Below are 23,598 nucleotides of genomic sequence, written 5' to 3' on the forward strand. Positions count from 1 at the left end.
AGAGCCATGAGGTGATATTTCTTTGTGGTTTTAATGTTCATTTCCTAGATGTCCAGTAATTTTGAGCATCCTTATGTATCTGTTGGCCATTTCTATATCTTCTTTGGAAAATTGTATAGTCAGGCCCTTTACCCATTTTAAAATTGGATTTTTCTTTTGCTATTACATTTAATGTACATTTATTTCTTTATGAATATATAGTATTGTTAGCTTATAATCGCATATGTGGTTTACAAATATTTTCTCCAATTACAGGGTTGCCTTTTTGATTTGTTGTTTCCTTTGCTGTGAAGAAAACTTTTGTTTGATGTAGCTTGCTTGTTTATTTTTACATTTTGTAGACTCTGCTTTTGATGTGAACTCCAAAAAATTGCCAAGACCAGTGTTATGATGCTTTTCCTGCTGTTTTCTTCTAGGAGTATTTCATGTCCTCAGGTTTATGACTAATCGATTTTGAATGGGTTTTTAATTTGGGGTGACCAGCACCCTACCAGGGTAGGTTTCTGCTCAGGAGGTGTGAGCCACCTGAGAAAATAAAAAGTCTGAAATAATTAGTAAGAAATAGAGACAGAGCCAGAAATTAGATAAAACAGAGCGCCTAATAGGACTTCCAGTCCTGATAGGAGCTGGAATTGAACAACTGAAAAATGGCCCAGATTCTTTATTTAAGAGGGCATACATTAAAGGCAGGGATAAGGTCTCATTGGGAAGAGTCTTGCTTCTGGGTGTGGCAGGGGTTTTGCCACAAACAGGTCGATTGGCATTATGGCAGCCACACCTATTTCCGAGAGGCTGTGTGACTCCAGTGGGTCACCCCATCTCTAATGCTCTGCTGAACTTATAATGGAGCTGGGAAGGAAGTCACATGAACCAGGTCTTCTCAAACCAGCAGGGTTGCTGCTGGGAGTTGCTGGTACCAGGCTTTCTTACCTAATGGCTTCAACGTTGTTTTAGTTCATGCACAGTTCACAGATGGGTCATGGATGGCTTCCGGCAGGTTTTTGAGTGTGGTATGAGGTGGTCCAACTGTATTCTTTTGCATGTGGATATCTAGTTTTCTCATTACCATTTTTTGAACAAAGTATCATCTGTATCTTATATTCTTGGGATGTTTGTCAACATTAGTTGTCCATGTGATCATGGGTTTCTTTCATGCCAATATCATACTGTTTGTTTCCCAACCTCCCACTCCCCAGTACTAGGAATTGAACTGAGTGGTGCTCTACCATTGGGCTGTTCCTGGATTTTTATTAACTGTGAGGCAGGTCTCATTAAGTTTCTGAGGCTGGGCTCAAACTTGCAATCTTCCTGACTCAGCCTCCCTTGCTGGGATTATAGGTGTGCACCACCACACCTGGCTCATACTGTTTTGATTACTGTAGCTTTATGATACAAAAATTTGAAAAGTGTGATGCTTCCAGTTGTTGTTCAAGATTTTATTTATTTGTTTGTTTATTTATTTTGGCCTTTTGGAGCCTCTTGTGGTTTGGAGTGAATTTTAGGAATTTTAAAATAGTTTTGTGACAAATGCCATTGGTATCTTGAAGAGGATGGCATTAAATGCCTAGATCACTTGAAAGTAATGGGTATTTCCACAATATTAACAACTCCAGTACATGAACATCTGTTTACTTGTATCTTTAATTTCCTTCATCAGTGTTATATTGTTTTCAATTTATGAACCTTCCATCTTCCTAGTTAAGTGTATTAGTATTTTACTATTTTTGATGTTGTCAGTGAAGTTGTTTTCTTAATTTTTCAGATTGTTAATTGTATAGTAACCACTGCTGACTTTCTGTATTGATTTTGTATCCTGTCACTTTCCCGAATTTGTTTATTATCTCTAACAGTTTTTAAATGGGTTATTAGGATTTTATGTATTCAAGATCATGTCATTTGTAATTTTCCTTCTTTCCTACTTGAATGCATTTTATTTCTTTTTGTTTAGTTGCTGTGGCTAGAACTTGTAGCATTATGGCAAATAGAAGTTGCAAGCATGGATACTCTTGTTCTTGATCTTAAAAGAAAGCTTTGAGCTTTTTGTCATTTAGTTATGATGGTAGCCATTGCTTGTTATATATCGTCATTATAATAGGTACATTTATTCTATACCCAATTTGTTGGTAACTGGTAACATGAAAGATGTTGAATTTTGTTAAATGTTTTTTTTTGTTTGCATTGATGTTTTTTTCCTTTCATTTTGTTATGTGAAGTGTGACATTTATTCATTTTTGCATATGTTGAATTACCCTTTCATTTCAGGCATAAATCCCTGTTGGCCATAGCATGATACTTTTAAAAACTGCTTCGAATGTGAATGGACTGCCAGGCATGGTGGTGTATGCCTCTTCCCAGTGATTTAGGAGGCTGAGATGGGAGGATTTCAAGTCATCCTCAGCAACTTAGTGAGACCCTGTCTCAAAAATTAAAAAGGACTATCAATGTAGCTTAGTAGTAAAGTGCCCCTGGGTTCAATCCCTAGTATCCTCCCCTCAATATAAATGGACTAAATTCGCCCACAAAGGATATAGGGACTGATTGCATCAAAATCCAAGACACATCTGTATAGTGCCTACAAGAGACTCCTTTTACCTTTAAGGATATAAGTAGATGGAAAGTACAGGGATGGGAAAAGAGATTCGTTGCAAATGGAAACAAAAAGAGAATAGGGTATCTGTATTTGTGTCAGTCAAAATAGACTATGCTAAAAATTGTAATGAGAAAAAAGGAGATTTAGATGGTGAAATGGCTATTTCGTTAAGAGGATATAACAGATGTGAGTCAGCTTTTGGTCACTGTGATAAAAAACTTGAGAAAATTTACTTAAAGGAGGAAAGTTTTATTTTGGCCTATAGTTTTGGATTTTTCAGTTCTTGGTCAGGTGTCCCTATTGCTGTGGGTCTGTGGTGAGGCAGAACATCATAGCAGGAGCCATGTGGAGGGCAGAGTTGCACATCTCATGACACCTGGAAAGTAGAGAGAGAGAGAGAGAGAGAGAGAGAGAGAGAGAAATGAAGGGTCAGGGACAAGATATTGAACCTTGAAGGACACACCCTGTTACCTACTTCTTCCAGCTGGGCCCCACCTGCTCAAGTTTCTACCATCTCTCAGTAACAGCAGTAGCTGGGGTGGTGTTCAACATGAGAATTTGGGGACATTCCAGATCTAAAACATAAGAAATTGTTAGGTATATATGTATTTAACAGGTAAAGGAAGTATAGAGCTGGGTGCAGTGGAATCCCAGCGGCTCAGGAGGCTGAGGCAGGAGGATTGCAAGTTGAAAACGAGCCTCAGCAAAAGTGAGGAACTAAGCAACTCAATGAGACTCTGTCTCTAAATAAAAGATAAGAAAGGGCTGGGGGTGTGGCTTATGGACAAGTGCCCCTGAGTTCAATCCCTGGTACAAACAACAAACAACAAACAAACAAACAAAAAAACAGTATAGAAAGCAAGAAACAGAAGTTGAGAAATAGGTAGCCACGCAATAGTAGTGTCTTAAATACCCCACTATTCAACAATGGATAGACTATCTGAAGTGAAAGTCAATAAGAAAATATTGGATCTGAACTTGACTGTATATTAAATGGATTTAATTGAACTTTACAGAACATTACATCCAAAAGTAACAATACACATTCTGTTCAAGTGCACAGGGGATATTATATGTTAGATCTTATCATTTTATCACTGTTGTCCTTCATTAGGATCAGAATTCAACTCAATCTTACATTGCCTTGATCTTGAGCCACAAGACCCACACTAACAGTGCTTTTTTAATAGGTAATAATGCATATTATGTATTTGTATGTCATATAATTACTGATGAGTTTGATTTAATTCATATATTTTTTTGTGGTTGTGCTGGGGATTGAACCTAGGGCCTTGGGCATGGTCGTCAAATGTATACCACTGAAGTACATCCCTGGCCTACAACAGTCATCTTAATGATTTTAATTTTTCACCCTTTAAAAAAGTAATTGATATCCCTTGTTTTCTTTAAAAAATTTTTTTTTAGTTGTAGGTGGACACAATATCTTTATTTTTATGTGGTGCTGAGGATCGAACTCAGTGCCTCACATGTGAGAAGCAAACGCTCTGCCACTGAGTCACAACCCCAGCCTCCTTTTCTTTTTTCCCCACATTTTTATTGTTTCATTATAGTTGTACATAATGGTGGAATTTGTTGTTACGTATTTGTACATGCACACAATATAACAGTATACCTTGGCCAGTATCACTCCCCAGTACTCCCACCCCTTTTTATTAATGGATTTTTTTCTCATTTTTATTCTTAAAGTCTGGAATTTATGTGCTTCGTTACCTGAAGACCTTTCTACTTTTAATTCTTAATATCTTTTTTTCCTTACATAGTATACAATTTTGATGAGTCTTTTCTATGCTAACAGACTCCTCCGGGCAGAGGGGCGGAACGGAAGTGGCGTCACTTGCGGCGGTCTCTTCCGGCGTAGGCTCCGCGGGACCCAGTTCGTTTTTTCCGCGTAGTCGTGGGTGCTCTCGTGGCTGCTCTCGTGGCTCTGGGGAGGCGGGCGGAGGAAAGCTGGACGGAGTAGTGGAAGTGCGAGGGCTGCACGGGCCTCGGGAAGCGGCGACCGTGCGGCCCGGAGCCGGTGCGCGGCTTGCGGCGAGGCGCTTCCTCTGGCTGCGTTCGAAACGGCGCCCGCTTTTCTTCCCACGCCTCCCCCGCGGTCCCTCTGGCTTCCCCCCGGAGGAGAGGAGTTGCTCGCGGTGACGTGAGGTGGGCTCGGGGCCGCCGCGAACAGTGAGCCCCGGGCGAAAGTTGGCGTCCTCCTGCAGTGCGAGCCGGCGTTTCCCCTGAGCGGGTTCCCTCGGGCACACCCGTTAGGGGCAGTGGGGGAAGGTGGAGCGTGGGGCGTGCACGTGTCTGCTCGCGGACGCGCGCGGCTGGCGGCGGGGGTCGCTGGAGAGGGCGCCCGAGGGACCACACCTTTGCTGAGGCTCTGGTATTACCCGCAGGTTTCCCGGAGGGGGCTTGGGCTGTCAGTTTGAAGGAAACACGCCCAAGGGAAGAACTTACTTATTTATTTGACTCTGGTGTTGGCCACTAGTGTATCTTGTTTTCCGTGTGGTCCTGGGGTCGAACCTGGGGCACTCGTGACTCCGCTACCTCCCACTCCTTACCATTGTTTTACTGAGACAGGGCCTCGCTAAATTGCTGAGGATGACCTTGAATTTGGGATCCTTCTGTCTTAGCATCCCAAGTCGCTGGGAGGATTACAGGAGTGTTCCCCTGCGCTTGGCCCAGCAACTCAAACCGTCTCAAAAAATAAAAGGGACTGGGGATGTTGCTCCGTGGTAAAGTGCTCCTGAGTTTAGTTCCCAGTGTGCGTGTATGTTTTTTATGAATAACTACACACAAATTAATACACAGATACACATGTGAATAAATACATCAATCAATCAAACAAATGTTCCAGAGTCTGAAAATTTTGAAATTTGAAACCCTTCTGGTCCCAAGCATTTTGGATACAGGGTTTTTGACTTGAAACATCTAACTTTTAAGGGAAAAAGACGTGTTTTATTACGGTTCCAATGTATGTGAAGAGGTTCGGTTTTGTTCAATATTTTGGGTATCTGTAGGAGATTTCCTGGAGGATTTTTTAAAAATTTATTTATGAAACCATCGTCAGAAAAAATGGAGCAATATTTATTGGTTAGGGCACTTAAAATGGAGTTAAGAGGCCATGTCAAACCAGGAATTAGGCACATCCACAGCTGACCTTTTGAACTCTACTTCCTGCCCATACCCATTTGAATACATGCTGGACTTGGCTGAACTGCAACTTTGGAAGGAAATACACTGGCCTTCCTAACAGTTTGTGAAACACCCCCTTTGATTTCCTGAGAGTGCCCAACTCCTTTCTTACAAGACAGTTTGATTCTTGCTGCATGAGTGTGTAATTAACAACCTTCTTAAGTTTAAACTATTAGATGCATCCACTACATCTCAAACCTAGGAGTACATTTTCAAGACCGCTTGAATTTGGTATCTCCCTGATTCAACCCTTTACCACCAAATAAATTCTTTTTTTCCTCCACTAGGTTGAATTTTCACCTCAGTGAACAATTTGAAAGGAATGGTTTTCAGATGATGGTCCAGTAGTTGACAGTAAACCCAGACATGGGACCTCTGGATTGCCTAAGGCTTCTCTTGTTTCCTGGGTCCCATCCTTTATTAGACCAACCTGGTTAATGGATGGAGAGTAAGCTTCTTCACATATGATGGTTAGCAGTGCCCTTTCATAGTCTACACACTCCCATTATTGTTCAGTTATTTTCCTGTAGTCAGTGCATCTGGGTGAGGAGTGACTTCCTTTAGTATTCTGGCATCTGGCAAGAGACTGAGGAAGCCACCCTGGTGGCTGGTGAAATACATCAAAGGGTCTATATTTGTCTGCATCGTGTTGTGAGGTGGCCTCTGAAGCAGTGCCAAGCTTATGGGTTGTGGTTTCTGTGACCCAGAGTGTAATGGGGAGCTGGGTGTGGAGGGAGGGTTATGGGCTCATTTCCAGGAGAGCCCACTAGGTGGCTAGTTTTATGTTGTTACTTGGTGAGTAGCTGGTGGTCAATAGGGACAATTTCTCGAATTAGAAGCCCTGGAGGAAGTAATAGCCACCTCACATGGTTCAGAACTCCAGGATGCATTTAAAAAGGTGATCAGAACCTCTGTCCTGAAGGAGTTTTTTTTTTCTTGAAGGTACCAACAGGAATGTCTGTTGATTTTAGTTTGGATGCCAAATTTCTAAATGATTATGTTGCCACCAGAATTCAAAAAGTACTAGAAGATACAGGAGTTCTGTGTCCTTCCTGAGTGATGCACTCAGAGTCTCCTTGGAGAACGATGTTATCAGCAATGTCACACAGTGTTCCTGCTGAAGGAGATGACATTAAGATCTTGTTTGCAAAGATAGTGCCTTTGAGTAGTCCTCAAATCATATATTGTGTCCTTTTGGAAGTGGGGGCAACTTATAGCTGTTAGGCCTAATATTTACTGTGTATTTACTGAATAAAGTCAATAAATTTTAATATTGGCCAAAGGAGTTGGGCACAGTTGTGCTCACCTGTAATCACAGTGACTTGGGAGGATCTTAGATCTGAGGTCAGCCCAGGCAACTTACCAGTTCAAGCCCCAGTTCAAATCTAATTCTGCCCCCCTTTGTTTCCCCCTCCTGGCTTTCTTTTTAAATCAGTAATCTAAGAGCTAGAGGCCTACATAGCACTGGCTTTTGCTCAGTACTTAAGTTCCTCTTCTTTTTTTCCCCTCTTGAAGTTGTCGCTGCCTAAAATCCAAGGCTTCACTCTCTCCATCCCACTTTTTTTTTTTCTTTGAGCTTCCAGAAGTGGTGGTTCTTGGTTTCTGTCTCTGGCTGATAAGAGGAAAGGGTAAGGGACCCTGCCCTCTAGGCAATTGTCTCTGGGTTGTCCAGACTTTAAGATAATCAGTCTCTATACCTCTACCCCTTTCCTCCTTTTTAAGAAAAACCTTTTAAATGGTTTTTATCTTTAGGATGGGTAAATACTTTTTCCTCTCTCCTTAGGTGTTAAGTGACAAACTTTTGGTAGCCCCACATGGCCCTTATATTGTGCATTGCTTCCCTTTGTGGTTTCTGTTGCCCCATTTTTAGGCAGCTCCCTCTCTAGTGTGTCCCAGCTGACCTCTTTGGGGTTGGGGGTGTAAAGCAACTGATGCAAATGACAATAGAGATGACAATCGAGGTGACATCATATTCTCTGTGAGGTTAGGAAAGTCTAGTGACTGTCTAGGTGTTGCCCACTGACTCCGGGGGTAATCAGCTTGCTAGTCTCCCCGTCCGACTTTGCTAACCCTGCCTTAAAAGTGCTTTCCACTTCTCCCCAGTAGGTCAGTCAGCTTCTCTCTGACACTGTTTCCTTTGGGCAGCGATAGTGTTACAGAGCATGGGCCTTCTGCCAACCTGGGTCAGCTTGCAGACCATCTCTTCATCCGGATTCTTTTGCATTCATGCCAGAAAAATATCAAACATGTTGCTCATTGTTACAGACAGGCATAAATTTATTAGAAGGGATAGAAAAGGGGAGAAAGGGATACTTGAGGGTGAGGGGGTCATCTCTGAGAGAAGAGGGACAGAGCCCCCCTCCTGCCCTCAAGACCAGTAGGGTATTTCTTTTTCCTTAATGCATAGTTACTGTAGTAAATGTCTGCAGGTCCAGTTGGGGGAGGCGTGAGGGAAGCTTTTTCATGTGGATAGTTCTCATTATTATTTCTTTTCATGAAGGTGTCCTAGGTTTGCGAGTGACCTGAGTGTAGAAATTGGGTGAAAGGCTGTGACTTTTCACTGTGATTCAAATCAGGTTTTTGGCTATCAGCATTGAGACTTTTACTTAGATAAATTATTCAAGTACACAGGTTAGCAAACAAAAGACCCCAAAGAAGACTTACTCCCCCACCCCCACTTACAGAACAGTAATTCATACTCTGATTTTCACTTGAAAAACTAGGTGACACTGAATTGACTCTGGAGGTAATTTAACCTGTTCAATTAAATTTTGTGTTTGATTTTCAATGATTACAAACAGTCTTGCAGCAACTAAAAATTAGCTTTAATAGCTGTCTTGGAAGCTGTTTGATTGTCAGACCTTAAATTGAACTGCAAGTCAGAAGATCTGAGCTTGTTATATTCTCACAAGTCTGCTCAGAGGAATCCATCCCTACCACAAAATCTTGTAATTATGTAGTTAGTTCTGTAATGGTTAAGGATAGCATTTACTTGGAGAACTTCTTTTTTTTTTTTCCTCTTGATATTGGGGATTAAACCTAGAGGTGCTTTATCACTGAGTCATATCTCCAGCCTTTTTTACTTTTAAACTTTTTTTATCTTGAGACAGGGTCTCACTAAGTTGCTTAGAGCCTCACTAAATTGCTAAGGCTGGCCTCAAGCTTGCGATCCTCCTATCTCAGCCTCCAGAGCCATGGGATTATAGGCCTGAGCCATTCTGCCTGGCTTTGTTTGTTTGTTTTTTTGTTTTTAGTATCGGGGGTGTTTAACCACTGAGCCACATCCCAAGCCCTTTTTAATTTTTTTTTTAAATTTGAGACAGGGGCTCTCTAAGTTGCTGAGACAGGCTTTAAACTTGCCATCTTTTTGCCTCAGCCTCCTGAGTTGTTGGGATTACAGGCATGCACCACTGCACCTGGCTATTTACTTGGATTTCTAAGGCAAGTTCTTTATCACAGTCTACCACAGACAGTACCTTGGTCGATATGATCCTGCCAAATGCTTTTTTGGGCGGTACCGGGGATTAAACTCAGGGACACTCAACCACTGAGCCACATCCCTGGCCCTATTTTGTAACTTATTTATTTATTTTTTAAATTTTGTAACTTATTTAGAGAAGGGTTTCACTGAGTTGCTTAGTGCCTCGCTTTTGTTGAGGCTGTCTTTAAACTTGTAATCCTCCTGTTTCAGCCTCCTGAGCTTCTGGGATTACAGTCATGTGCCACCATGCCTGGCTCTGCCAAATGCTTTTTCTGTTTTAAGAAACCAGCTCTAGGGCTGGGGTTGAAGCTCAGTGGTAGAGCCCTTGCCTAGCATGTGTGAGGCACTGGGTTTGATCCTCAGCACCACATAAAAATAAATAAACTAAAGGTATTGAATCCATCTATGATGAAAAAAAAGAAAGAAGAAACCCAGCCCTAACCAGATATGGTGGTGCACATCTGTAATCCCAGTGACTTGGGAGGCTGAGGCAGGAGGATTTAAAGTCCAAGGCCAACCTCAGGAATATGGAGAGGCACTAAGCCACTTAGTGAGATCCTGCCTCAAAAACTAAAAAATGGCAGGGAATACAGCTCAGTGGTAAAGTACAAAGCACCCCTGGGTTAAATCCCTAGTACCAGAAAGAAAGAGAGACAGACACAGAGGGGGAGTAAGGGAGAGAGGGAAGAGAAATGAAGAAAAGAAGAAACCAGCTATATGGTCAGGCCCAAATGCTTGACTGACCACTTCCAAATTCTGATTATTGGATGTCCATCTTTGGCAACATTGTATCAGTTCTGTAGGAGGAGGGTCCTGTGAGGAGACAAAAAATGTTACCTTGATTTATTAGGAGATATAAAATGAACTCTAATAACATATATCCTCGAGTTTCTAAAGATGGCCATACTGGTAAGGAGCCTTTTCCACAATGCTGGAAATGGTGTCATTGCAGCCCACTGGCAGGTGAAGTTTGGTGGGTTGCCTGGGCCGAGGTAGGCAGCAGCCCTCTGTGATGCACACAAGCCCTGGCTGTTGGACTCACAGACCAACCAAGGGAATCGGGGTGCAAGGGCACATCAGGAGGTCATGGGAATGTTAGATGAGCTGGGACTGATACGTGAGGGCCCAGGACACAATGTCTGTGTTCCTACCATTCGCACTTTCTACCCTTGCACTTTTGAGTAATTTAATACATTTCCTGAAAACTGAGATTTACATTGTCATTGACAGTTATTTAGCTATAATCTAGGGGATAGAACCCAGGGCCTCTCATATGCTAAGCCAGTTCTCTACCTTTGAGCTACACCTGCTGCCCTTATAATCTAGGTATACTTTAGCAGTGTTGAAAAGGATCTCAGTTGTTTGTCCAACAGTTATTGGATGCCTTGCATGACTTAGGTGCTATGCCAGGTAAAGGGGGACATTGGTGTCCAAAGGGGATACAGTGCTGTACTATGAGATGCAAAAACTCTCCAAAGGAAAGGTGATTGCTATGTCACATGACATCATCCAGTAACATTCTTAGAGAAATAGAGTTCATTATGATGCCAGATTTTTTCCCCTCAAAAATATTAAAGTTCAATGTGTATCCACCAAATAATTTTGTTACAAGGTATAACAAAGTTCTTTGCAGACATCAGAAATAGACATGAACATCATTCCAGTGGGAGATTTTAATATTTTCTCCCAAATTGTTTCTTTAAACAATAGAGAAATGTCAGGATGTACATTTGAGATAGATGACCACAGCACCTACTGTACATATACAGGATGTATACAGCATGCAGAAACTGAGAGCACAGGAGATGATGTGTGAGAATGGACTGGAAGGGGCAAGAAGGTCTTCTAGGGAGATGAACATGTTCCGTATCTTGTAGGCTTTTGATTACTCAAATGTATGCAGTGTCAAAGTTCACCCACTGAATGTGTGTTTGCTTATATATTAATCTCAATTTTTAAAAGGTCAACTATTCTTTGGAGTGCCACCAGACTACACATATTTGGGCCTGTTTAGCCTAAGGATCTCCAGGTCAAGACTTGTGGTGGTTGGTACAGTTTATACTAGGAATCTGGGTAGGTGGTCCTTGTAATCCAGTGGCATTTCAGGGTTTCTGTCTTATAAAACAAGCTTTGGATAATTTTTGTGAGGTTGAATTTGGTTCTTAGATAATGAACTATGCAAACTTCATTATTTGTCATCATTTGAATACCACGTAAGTCAGTATGTGGGTTAATATTCTGTGCTTGACTTACTCATGATTGTTATTTTTATTAAAATTAAATGAAATTTTAAAATACGGTTCTTTAGTCCTAGTTTCATATGAAGTGGTCAGTAGTGACACATGTGACTAGTGATCATTGTTTCACAAGGACATGTCTAAACTGACTTCTGGTTACGTTGAGAATACATGTTGAGCATTCCTAATCCAAAAACCTGAAATCCAAAACTTTGTGAGCATATGGCTGAACCCAGCCCCCCACAATTCTGAAATCTGAAATACTTCTGGCTCCAGATATTTAGATAAGGAATACTCAACCTCTAACAACAGCTGTAATAGATCTGGTTTCAGAAACAAACGCAATTGCATTCAAGTCCTCATTCACTACTTCCTAACTGGATAATACTGGACATTACCAGCATTCTGTAAATCTGAGTTTTTCAGCATTCAATAGAGATGGTAAGGCCAGATACAGTGGCACACACCTGTCATCCCAGCAATTTGGGAGGCAAAGGCAGGACAATTGGAAGTCCAAGGACAGTATGGGCAATTTAGCAAGACCCTGTCTCAAAATAAAATTTAAAGTTAAAAGGGCTTGGGGTGTGGCTTAGTGGTAGAGTGCTCCTGGGTTCAATCCTCAGTACCAAAATTGGGGAAGGTAATAATATTTACAGGATTGTTAATGATAAGTGATCGTTTTTTTAAATTTTTTTTTTAAGTTGTAGATGGACACAATACCTTTATTTTGTTGATTTCTTTTTAGGCAGTGCTGAGGATCGAACCCGGTGCCTCACCATGCTAGGTGAGTGCTCTACTACTGAAGCACAACCCCAGCCCAATGGTAAGTGATCTTATATACATAAAGCTGCTATTATAACTTCTGAGGTCTAGTCTTTAATAAATAGCAATTGATGTTACTAATACTATTGTAATAGAATTTTTTTCAGTCTTTCACATATGCCATCTGCAAAGAGAGCTAATGTTTAATTATTAATAATTAATATTTGTTGATTGATGATGATGTGAACAGGACTAAGTTAACCCTGAATAAAGAGGAGTGAAGATGGCCACTGTTGGTGTAGCTTCATAGCTGTCCTGCAGTGTTCTCTGAATCAAGGAAAGAATCATTCAGGCACATTACACCACCAGTGTCACAAGATGGCAGCCATTGATTTGTCCCATGGTAAGTCCTACTTATGATCTTGTTCAGCGACTCTCTTTCAGGTTCTCCCTGTATGGAGTCCAGTGCTCTCTCAGGAAATGTAGTGGACCAGGGAATCGTATATTTTCAGTCAACCCCCCTGGTGTATATATTCTGGGAAGAAATGCTGTAGAAGCTTCTTCATGATTTAAAAAAAATATATATTTATTTTTCAGTTGTAGTTGGACACAATACCTTTCTTTTATTTATTTATTTTTATGTGGTGCTGAGGATTGAACCCAGGGCCTTGCACATGCTAGGCAAGGGCTCTACTGCCCCAGTCCCATGATTTTTTTTAATTGGTGCATTATAGTTGTACATAATGTGGAATTTGTTCTTACATCTTAGTGCATGCACACAATATAACAATACAATTTGGCCAGTATCACTCCCCGGCACTTCCCCCCCTTGCTCCCCTCCTCCCACTCTTTCATGAGTTTTATTGCTATGGGCAAATAGTCAATCTCTCAAGGCTATAGCTTTCCTTATGTATAATGAGACTACTTTTCCTGTTTGGGCAGCATGGCATATAGTCTCCTTTTCTGGCTCTATGTGAGGCAGACTGCTGGCCTCACACAGAAGTAGTGTGTACTTAATGTCGAGTGTGCAGGGTTACGTGGAAATTTCAAACTAGGATGGAATGACTTCTAGACATGTAAATTGTGGGAATTATGGGCAGCTCTGAGTTCTCATGCAGTGTTAGCTTTTCATTGCTATAATCAAAATACCTAGCAGGAACAATTTAGAGGAAGAAAAGTTTATTTTGGGTTCACGGTTTCAGAGTTAGTCCATGGATGGCTGGCTGACTGCATTGCTGTGGGTGCAAGATATGGCAGAACTCCATGGTCAAAGAGTGTGGTGGAGAAAGTGGCTTAGCTCAGGGCAACCAGGAAGCAGAGAGTATGCAGGGAGCTAGGGACAAGCTGTAATCCCCAAGGGCATGCCCCTCATCTTCAAGAGACCTATTTCCTCTGTCCATGCTCCACCTGCTTACAGCTATGCCTAATGTTTATTTAAATTATTAATCCATCAAATGGACTAATCCATCAAATGAATTAATCCATGGATGAAGTTAGAGCTTACATAATCTGATAATTTCACCCCTGAACATTGCCACAATTACCTAACACATGAGCCTCTCAGGGGATACCTCATATGCAAACCACAACACATACCTTATTTCTTTTCCCTGAGGTCTTTTGTAGAGGGACCCAGTTTGCCTTCATGAAGAAAAGACAGAAGCAGAAAGGAAGATGACTGTCTGCCTGCCAAACTGTGATCAGGTATGCAGAGCATGTATCCTTGTACAAAATCTTGAACATGCGGCTAACAAGGTGACATGTTTTCTTCTACTCATAATCATCTTCAGAACTTCTTATTTTTTGAGGTGGGTTCTGAGAGGTGTTTCTCCCTCTGGATTTTTTTTTTTTTGTGTGTGTGTGACATGTTGTCTAAGCTGATCTCAAGCATCTGGGCTTGAGCAATTCTTCCATTTCAGCCTCCTGAGTAATTGAGACCACAGGTATATACCACCATGCCTGACTTCCAGAACTTCTTAAAGCAAATAAAGCACCGCTCAATGATTTAAGTCCCTAGTTGAATTTCCCCAGGGAGTAGAGCCACTTATTGGCATGAAATCACCCTAGTATTTCATGAAATAACATGAAATACTAGGAAGACTAGTATTTCATGTGTTACTAATTAATGTTTCCTTATGGTGCTGACTACATGTTTCATATTTTGCTGAGTGCTCTGACAACGATAAACGAGATGAAAGTGTTCTTTATCTAATATTTACATGGTACTCAAGAGTGTGCTACAGTAGAGGGAAATAAGATGAGCACCTACTCTTGTGTTGAGAGAAGATCACATATAAGAAGTGCCATTCAAGCCATATAACTAGAGGAGATGGACAGTGAGTGAGTGTACATAGAGAGAAGAATTCCTAGCATCATTGAACCCTGGGGTAGACAGTGAGAGACCTCAGAACTCTTTTTAGGCTTTGGTCTCATTTCCTCATTTTCCAGTGGCCATTGGTGGGTGTGTTACTTGGCTCAAACCAGCATGTGTGTGATGGTTTAGGACTTGGTGACCTTTGATGATGTGGCTGTGCACTTCACCCAGGAGGAGTGGATTTTACTGGACCCAACTCAAGAGAAACCTGTACAAAGACGTGATGCTGGAGAACTATGAGAACCTGACCATAGTAGGTAGGACTACCATAATTCTGTGTAGCCTGCTAGAAAATATATTTTGTATGTACTTACTGTGTTGCAGTATCAATGAAGTCAACTCTGAATATAGTAGGAAATAATAGAGACACAGCCTTTATCATAATAGCTTTTAATCTGTGTGGTGGTTCTCAAAATGTGGCCTAACATACATTACCTCAATTTCCACCTTTCATATACTCAGAAACACAGTTAGGGCCCTGTCATATGTGTCAAAGAAATTCTCCAGGTGACTCTTACACGCTGTAAGGTTTAAGGATCACAGGCGTACTACCTGGGAGTGTGGCTCAGCCTAGCATGCACAAGGCCCTGAGTTCCATCCCTACTACTGCAAAAACAAACAAACAAACAAAAAACAAAACAAAACCAATCAGGTGTGATTTTCATTCCCTGTGAGAATGAAGATCACTGTTTCACTCTATTTCCTATTTGGATTAAAAAAAAAAAGAAGAAGGTCTTAGTGCTTTGTAAATGTGAACATAAGCCTGAATTTGGAATTTTAGGGGTCAGAAACAACTAATTTTTATGGGACACAGGCAGAGAAGATATTTGTATTTTTAAACTTTTTGAAATAATTTCACTGCTTTCATTGGAGCTGTGGTTCCTGAATCATGAGAAGGTTTATCATCTCTTCCATTAGCTTTTTCCATGAATATGTCTTTCCCTAGGTACAGAATGTCAGCTCCTCAAACCCAGCCTGATCTCTTGGTTGGAGCAGGAAGAGTCAAAGATAGTGGAAGGAGGGGTTCTCCAAGGTGAGTGTTCATGGACAATACTCCTGGTCATTAAATTCACTATAAGTATAAAGAAGAAACTTTAAAGATGCACTTGATCTCAGAAGCATCAGATCATTTTTATCAGAAGTTAGAAAATCTTCAACCTTCTATACTCTTTTACTCTCTGCCAACTTAGACTTTTCTATAATCTCACAATATAACCTGTTGCATTTCTTCATTGTTTTGATGTATACTTCTTTATGTTTGTCCCCTTCCAAGATAAATATTCTTTGTGTTCACCACCAATTTTAACTTTCATAGGATCAATTGGTAATAAATCATAAAATTTTGATGCCATGTCCTTATCTTTGCCAGATTTTGGACATAGTGAAAATTGTGAAATCTTTTTTTTTACTTTATTATGTTTAATTTGGAAATAAGTGCAAATGATCTCTACCATTTTCACCTCCTATCTATCATTTCTGTCTCCAGACCCTTATATTTCTTTTTCTCTTACTTTAGAATGGAAAATGGGACTTAAAATCAAAGGGGCTTCACTTCAGCAGAATTTTTTGAGGGAACAGATTTCCAGTGAGATACTTAGGGTAAGACTAACAAGGGGGTATTTCTAATTTTCTATATTTAAAGAAGATTGGGAATTCCATTATAGAAAATCAGAACAAGAGAGATTTGAGAGAAGTAGCATTGACCTAAGAAGGAGCAATGGCTCTAGAGGCAAAATAGGAATATGAATTTGGGGGTGCCCCAAACCTAACTTGAAACTTGTTGCTCCCAAGTTCCCACAAGTACACATTTCCAGATATGTAACTAGATAGTTTTTAAAAGGTTGTCACTAAACTGTAGAGGTCTTTTCAAGTTTAGAATAGATGGCAGAGTATTCTGGCAAAGTAATCCCAGCAAGAGACCAAGGCAGGAGGATCACAAGTTTGAGGTCAGCCTTGGAAATTTAGTAAGATTCTGTCTCAAAGAATTAGAAGGGTTGGGAATATAGCTCAGTGGTAGAGCACAGGTTTAATTCCAAATACCATGGGGAGGTGGAGAGGAAAAAGAAAATAATAAATCAATAAGCCAGAAGTGGTGTTCACTTATAGTTCCAGGTACTCAGGAAGCTCAGGCAGAAGGTCACTTGAACCCAGCCTGTACAACATAGAATCTGTCTCTTAAAAAAGAAAAAAAAAAAACAGAGAGAGAGAGAGAGAGAGAGAGAGAGAGAGAGAGAGAGAAGCAGAAACTGTATGCAAATAATGAAAATTGCAGAAATGGAGATCATCACAATTTTCAGTCTTCAGGTGCATGTAATCTATTAATGAGTCTGAAAAATACTTTAACCATTATTCATCCCTTTATGAACAGGCAAGAAGGCACAATGGAGGGGAGCTCTGTGACTGTAAGCCATGTGGAGAATTCATCAGTGGACATACTTGCCTTACATCACACATGAGAATGCAAAATACAGGGACCACTTCTGATTGTGATCAACGTAGAATAGACTTCTTTCCTTTGCACAAGAGAACCTCTCCTGAAAAGAAACTTTTTTTTGAATCATTGTAGGCAAACTTTCAGCTTGCCTCCAAAAGCTGTTTACCAGAAAATATGCACTCAAGATAAACCCTTTGAGTGCAATGATGGTGGGAAAGCTTTTGTTGATCCACTACACCTTCAGGCCCATAGAAGAACTCATAATGGATACAAACTCCATGAACTGAAGGAATACAGGTTGGATTTCATTCACTCCACCAGCCTTGCTGTGTGTATACAGACACACAGTGCTGAAAAACCCTACAAGTATAAGGAATGTGGAAAAGACTTTAGATATTCTGCATATCTAAATATTCACATGGGAACCCAAAGTGGAGATAACCCCTATGAATGTAAGGAATGTGGGAAAGCCTTTACTAGGTCTTGTCAGCTTACTCAGCATAGAAAAACTCACACTGGAGAAAAACCTTATACATGTACAGAATGTGGGAAAGCTTTCACTGTTTCTTCTTGCTTAAGTCAACATGTTAAAATTCACATTGAAAACAAACCCTGTGAACGAAAGAAACATGGGACTGTTTTCAAAACGTCGTCATACCTCACTGAACATGTAAAAAACCACACTGCAGAGAAACCCTTTGAATGTATGGTATGGGAAAATCCTTCAGAAATTCCTCATGCCTTCATAATCACCTTTGAATTCACACTGGAACAAAACCCTTCAAATGTAAAGACTGTGGCAAAGCCTTCACAGGGCATTCTGGCCTTAAGAAACATTTACCAGCTCACACTGGAGAGAAGCCATATGAGTGCAAAGATTGTGAGAAAGCCTTTGCTAGATCCTCCCGCCTCAGCGAACACATAAGAACCCACACTGGAGAGAAGCCCTTTGTATGTTTCAAATGTGGGAAAGCATTTGCTGTTTCCTCAAATCTTAGTGGACATCTGAGGATTCATACAGGAGAGAAGCCCTTTGAATGCAAGGAATGTCTTAATAATCACATGTGGACTCACAGTGCCAAAAAACCATACATATGTCTACAATGTGGGAAGCCTTTACGTTTCCCACATGTGTTACCCTTCACATGAGAATCCACACTGGAGAAAAACCTTATGAATGTGAGCAGTGTGGGAAAACCTTCAGATATTCAAATTCATTTCAATTACACAAAAGAATTCACAGTGGAGAGAAACCCTATGAATGTAAGGAGTGTGGGAAAGCCTTCAGTTCTCCCAGTTCCTTTCACAATCATGAATGAAGGCATGTAGAATAGAAACTGTCAATATAAGAAATGTGGGAAAGCTTTATGGTGTCCCTGTTTAATTCAAAGATTTGGGGAAAAAAGAAAACTATGAATGTAAGGAATTTGGAAACATCTTCACTCCTATTTCAGGTCTTAATGAACATGTAAGGTGTTGGGGTTTTTAGTCCGCGTTCCCTCCTGACCTGCAGGAGAGGTAGGGAGAACATGCCCCGGCCAGGACAAGCCAAGAAAGGAGAAGGCTGACTGACCGCCCGCACCCAGCTCTCCCTTGCTGGAGGACAATCAAACGCATCAGGGAGACCAGTCAAGGCTGGAGCTCATTTATTGAGGAAGCACACACAGCTAATATAAGGCACAGGAGCCAATCAGGATAAAGATCAGCAGGGTGAGGAGAGTTCACGTGTACACCCATTCTACAGGCAGTAAGGGGAGACACGAGTTGTCCACGAGGGCAGAAGGGTTCTGAGCCTATCCTAGAAGTGGTCCGATTTTTCATCACAACCCACGGTAATGCCTTCTGGCTGATCACCAGGTGCCATCTTAGCCATGTGCAGCCCCAAGACCAGGAAGTGAGCATCAGTCTGCAAGTTAGATTTCCTTTTCTCCATCATATATTTCTATTTCTTTGATTTGACATGCCCTACATCTCCCCCTTTTTGTTTTATTGGCAGGTGTCTGCTTTACTTGAGAGTGTGCCTATCTTAGGTTGTCCCCCTCTGGGGATCTTACCCGTCATTGACTACCACTCTGGCTCTTCAGGCAGTTCACCGCAGGATCAGCAGACCCAATGGGAAACCTCAAGGAAAGGAAAGGAGATGACTTAGGCCTGTGAAGAAAAACCCTCTTGCCTCTTACTTAACACCTGCACATTCTGGTAGGGGCCATGGCCAACCTCATAGGGTTCCTATTCAGTATCTTGTAAGACAGCATATCGCTGCCGGACCACCATCAATTGAACAGTTTTGGCTCGATCCTTGAGAAACTGGAGGAGCCTGTTGTTTATACAAGGTCCAAATGTAAATACAAGAATTATATTAACCAAGGGGCCTACCAAGGGGAGAAGATAAGGGAGCCACCCACTTAGCCCAGTCCATAGAAGGCTTGATTGCAGCTCATTCTGACGGTTTTCAAGGTCCTCCTGTAACCTTTTAATCTTATCTTGAACAATACCAGAGCGATTTGCATAGAAGCAGTGCTCCTCCGGTAGGAACAGGCATAATCCTCCCTCTTTGGCTGTAAGCAGGTTCAGGCCATAACGGTTTTGGAGAACTACTGCAGCCAAGGAATTGAGATTGCAGGTCCAAGATAGTGCTGGCAACATGGTGCATATCATTTTTCATCTGCTGAGAAAGCTTATTTTACATCTGTAAAGAAGTACCAAGGCCAGCAAGACCAGTTCCCATCCCGTGGCCACCCCCAGACCCAACAGCAAAGGAACAGCATGAATGACTCTTTGGGGCCTGGAAAGGGAATAATCAATAGCAGGTATGGGCAGGGACTGGTTATTAGGGAGGACCCCAATGTTAGGGAGGAGGACAACCACAATGCAGATCACTCCAATTACCTGGTAGGACACTGTACGCCATATCCCCACAGAAGAAGGCATTACCATTAGGAGGACACAGCATACCACCTACTGATCAAAAAACCTATTGCCTCCACACCAGAAGGGATTCAACGTCCCCACATCTTGAGTGCCATTTCTAGTGAGACAGGTGACGTTAGGCATGGTCACCAAGGGCAAAAAGACTTCTGAGTGGGGTGGGAGTATAGGGCATCTACTAGTAAGAGGTGAGGTTATATTCCACCAAACGGGAATTGCAGTAGGTCCATTCTTTCCCAGGGGGGGCATATAAGGACCAACAAATTGGCTTACCACCGCTTCCAGGACACATACCTGAATGGGACTCCTCAGAGTGGCCCATTCAGTAAGTTACACCCTTGTGAGTACATTTAGATGCTGATAACAAGCAGTGTGGACCATGCCTGACTCGAATGTTGTGCACGGGCATGTGGGGGGGCCTTGGGGTTAGAAGGAAGAACCAATTGTTTGGGCCAGCAGATGCTGTAGCCAGGAGCAGCAAGGTGACCTGAGCCAGCTTCAAAGACTTCAAGATCGTGGATTACATATGCCCCCCATAAGCCATTACCACAATCATATTTGGTCCCATAGCATCGACTATTGAAAAGGGCCTTAGTGACACACTGCTTGCAGGGGGAGCCAAGGATATGAAGTACGGCATCAAAGTGTGCCTCCCCAAAGCGTGTCTCCCCCAACAAACATGAATGCCATGAGGGAGACATTGAGGAGTCCCATCACAACCAGGCAAAGTGTCAAGAATGGTCTTTTCATTACAAATGAGAAAATAATCATACCTCAAGAGGGGGTAATCATTTTTGTTCTGGTGAACAGTATTTTAGATCTCTAGTGGGTACCCAAATTGGACTTGGCTCCCCAATCGGGAATACACACCCAAATCCCCTCCCTACACTAATGAGGGGATCTGGACCGCACCATGATCCAGTAAAGGGGTCCCTCATCGGACCTCTACTTTCAAATAAGGTGTCTGATTAGACCAATGTCTCTGGAAAGCAGTTAGAGGTTGGTCTTTGCAAAAAATTAAAATATTTAATGTAGACTGGAGGAGGAAGCCCGGCCCTGGCCCCCACACCAAACCAGAGGAGGAAGCCTGGACCGGCCCTGTGCGCCAGACCGGGGGAAGCCCATCAACCCTTAAAACCCATCAACCTGGTGCATGGCTACCCGCATGGTTCTGTGGCTGATCCAGGTACCTGGTTTCCAACTCCCCCACCCTTAGCTGCAATAACTCAAAAATTTTACCACAAGCTTTTGGGGGGGGTGTAGCTATCAATGCAAAACAACAGCTGTACAGGCACCTGGTTTCCATCTCAAAGACTAGAGTAGGGAGGCTACAGGTGGAAGCTCATGTCCTTTCTCACTGGCTACATCCACCATCCTGAACACAGAAGCTCAAGCTAGGAATAGACAATGCCACCTACTGGAAGAAAGGAAAACAGAGTTCTGAGAGACTTTTTTTTTTTTTTTTTTTTTTTGCTAACTTCTCTCACTTTCACAACCTCAACATATGTGAAAGAACTGTGCATGAAATAGGACTTTAATAACTGAATCACCAGAATAATATAATATAGAGGAATTGCATATGCTCCACCTCCCCCCTTTTTTCTTTTTTCTTATTTTTTTCCCTCTCTTTTCTTCCTTGCTATTTTTTTCTTCATTCTTACTCCCTCTATCCCACTCTCAACCCCCTAACTTTTACTATCTATATGTAGGGTAACTTTCTAAATACAGATAGGAGGTTGAATCTATACATTCTTCCATAAATTACCAGTCTATTGGTTAGAGTTCTCCAAAGTTGCTAAGTTTAAGTTGCTAGGTTTAAGATTAAACCTCATACCCTCACTCCTTTCCTCCTAAGCATAACACCCTACGTTTGAAATTCAGTTTTTATATGCCACCAGAAATGGTATGCCTTTTATGAAACTAATGACTATATTTTAAAATAATAATTGAAGCCAATATCCGTAAACTTAGAGTCTAACTATAAATGTATTAATAATGAAAATTTGTGCTTAGATGGTGTACTATTGATATTGGGAACTGTTAAATTGTCTTTCTACACAAAAAGTTTTTGAAGCTATACAAGAGCAATGTAAATATATAAGGGGAAAATCATTAACACAACAGTTTCACAAAGCTGAAAAGAAACATGAGCAGTATGAAAAGACAAGGAAGGAAAGGACCACAAACAATGCAGATCAATTCAACATTGGAAGAGGTAATATCTGCAGCAGATGGAATGTTAGATAAAGAGTTCAGGTTATACATGCCTCAGATGATCTGGAGTCTCAAGGAAGACATTTAGACAGCAAAATCAGACAATGAAAGATCACTTTGACAATGAATTACATAAACAAATCCAAGAAGCAAAAGATCAACTCTACAGGGAGATAGAGGTTATTAAAAAAAAAAAAAACAAACAGATCCTGGAAATGAAGGAAACAATAAACCAAATTAAAAACTCAAATGAGAGTATTACCAGCAGAGTAGAACACTTAGAAGATAGAACATCAGACAACGAAAACAAAGTATTTCAACTTGAAAAGAATATATACAGCTCAGCGAGAATGTTATTAAACCATGAGCAGAACATCCAAGAAATATGGGATAACATAAAGAGACCAAACTTAAGAGTTGTTGCGATACAGGAGGATATAGAGGTCCAAACCAAAGGAATGAGCAATCTATTCAATGAAATAATACTAGAAAACTTCCCAAACTTGAAGAATGAAACAAATCCAAATCCTAGAAGCCTACAGGATGCCGAATGTGCAAAATCATAAGAGATCCACACCAAGACACATTATAATGAAGATGCCCAACATCTTCATTAGATGAGAGAATCTTAAAAGCCACAAGAGAAAGGAAGCAGATTACATTTAGGGGTAAACCTGTTGGGAGTCGCCCTGGCTCCAAAGACTAATTTCCCCATCCCCCAAGAAGAGCCATCCAGTGGTGAGCCCTGCTGGTTCACATGATTCTGCTGTCCAATGGTGAGCCCTGTTGGCTCACATGATCCTGCCATCCAATGGTGAGCCCTGCTGGTTCACATGATTCTGCTGTCCAATGGTGAGCCCTTCTGGCTCACATGATCCTGCCGTCCAATGGTGACCCCTGCTGGCTCACATGATCCTTACCCACCAATCAGACTAGCCCTGCTGGTTCACATGATCCTTACCCACCAATCAAAAAGCACTGTCAAACCCTTCAACCATTAAACTGTCATAACTGTCAAACCACCCCTGGCTCTATAAATATGCAGAGCTGTTCCTCAATAAACGGGCATTTTCTCCAATGGCAAGCCTTGATCGTTCTTTCAAAACCAATCAGGATAACGGCTGATCTTTCAACACAGACTCTGAAAGCTAGAAGATCCTGGAACAACATATTTCAAACGCTGAAAGAAAATGGGTTCCAAACAAGAATCATGTATCCAGTGAAATTAAGCTTCAGGATTGAAGATGAAATACAAATCTTCCGCCGCGATAAACAAAAGTTAAAAGAATTTGCAGCTAGAAAACCAGCATTTCAAAACATCCTTGGCAAAACATTACAGGAAGAGGAAATGAAAAATAACAATGAAAACCAACA

The 23,598-nt window shown here is 41.4% G+C and overlaps 1 pseudogene across 1 annotated transcript; it reads left to right on the forward strand.

Moving 5' to 3' along the window:
• The first annotated feature begins 12,465 nt into the window (after positions 1-12,465).
• LOC143394639 (uncharacterized) lies at positions 12,466-18,448 on the forward strand (annotated as a pseudogene). Its single transcript, XR_013090716.2, has 6 exons — positions 12,466-12,677; positions 13,890-13,978; positions 14,778-14,905; positions 15,595-15,681; positions 16,165-16,247; positions 17,017-18,448. The product of XR_013090716.2 is annotated as an uncharacterized LOC143394639 (transcript).
• Positions 18,449-23,598: the final 5,150 nt, after the last annotated feature.

This window comes from Callospermophilus lateralis, chromosome 1 (assembly GCF_048772815.1).
Source record: "Callospermophilus lateralis isolate mCalLat2 chromosome 1, mCalLat2.hap1, whole genome shotgun sequence".
Lineage (NCBI taxonomy): Eukaryota > Metazoa > Chordata > Mammalia > Rodentia > Sciuridae > Callospermophilus > Callospermophilus lateralis.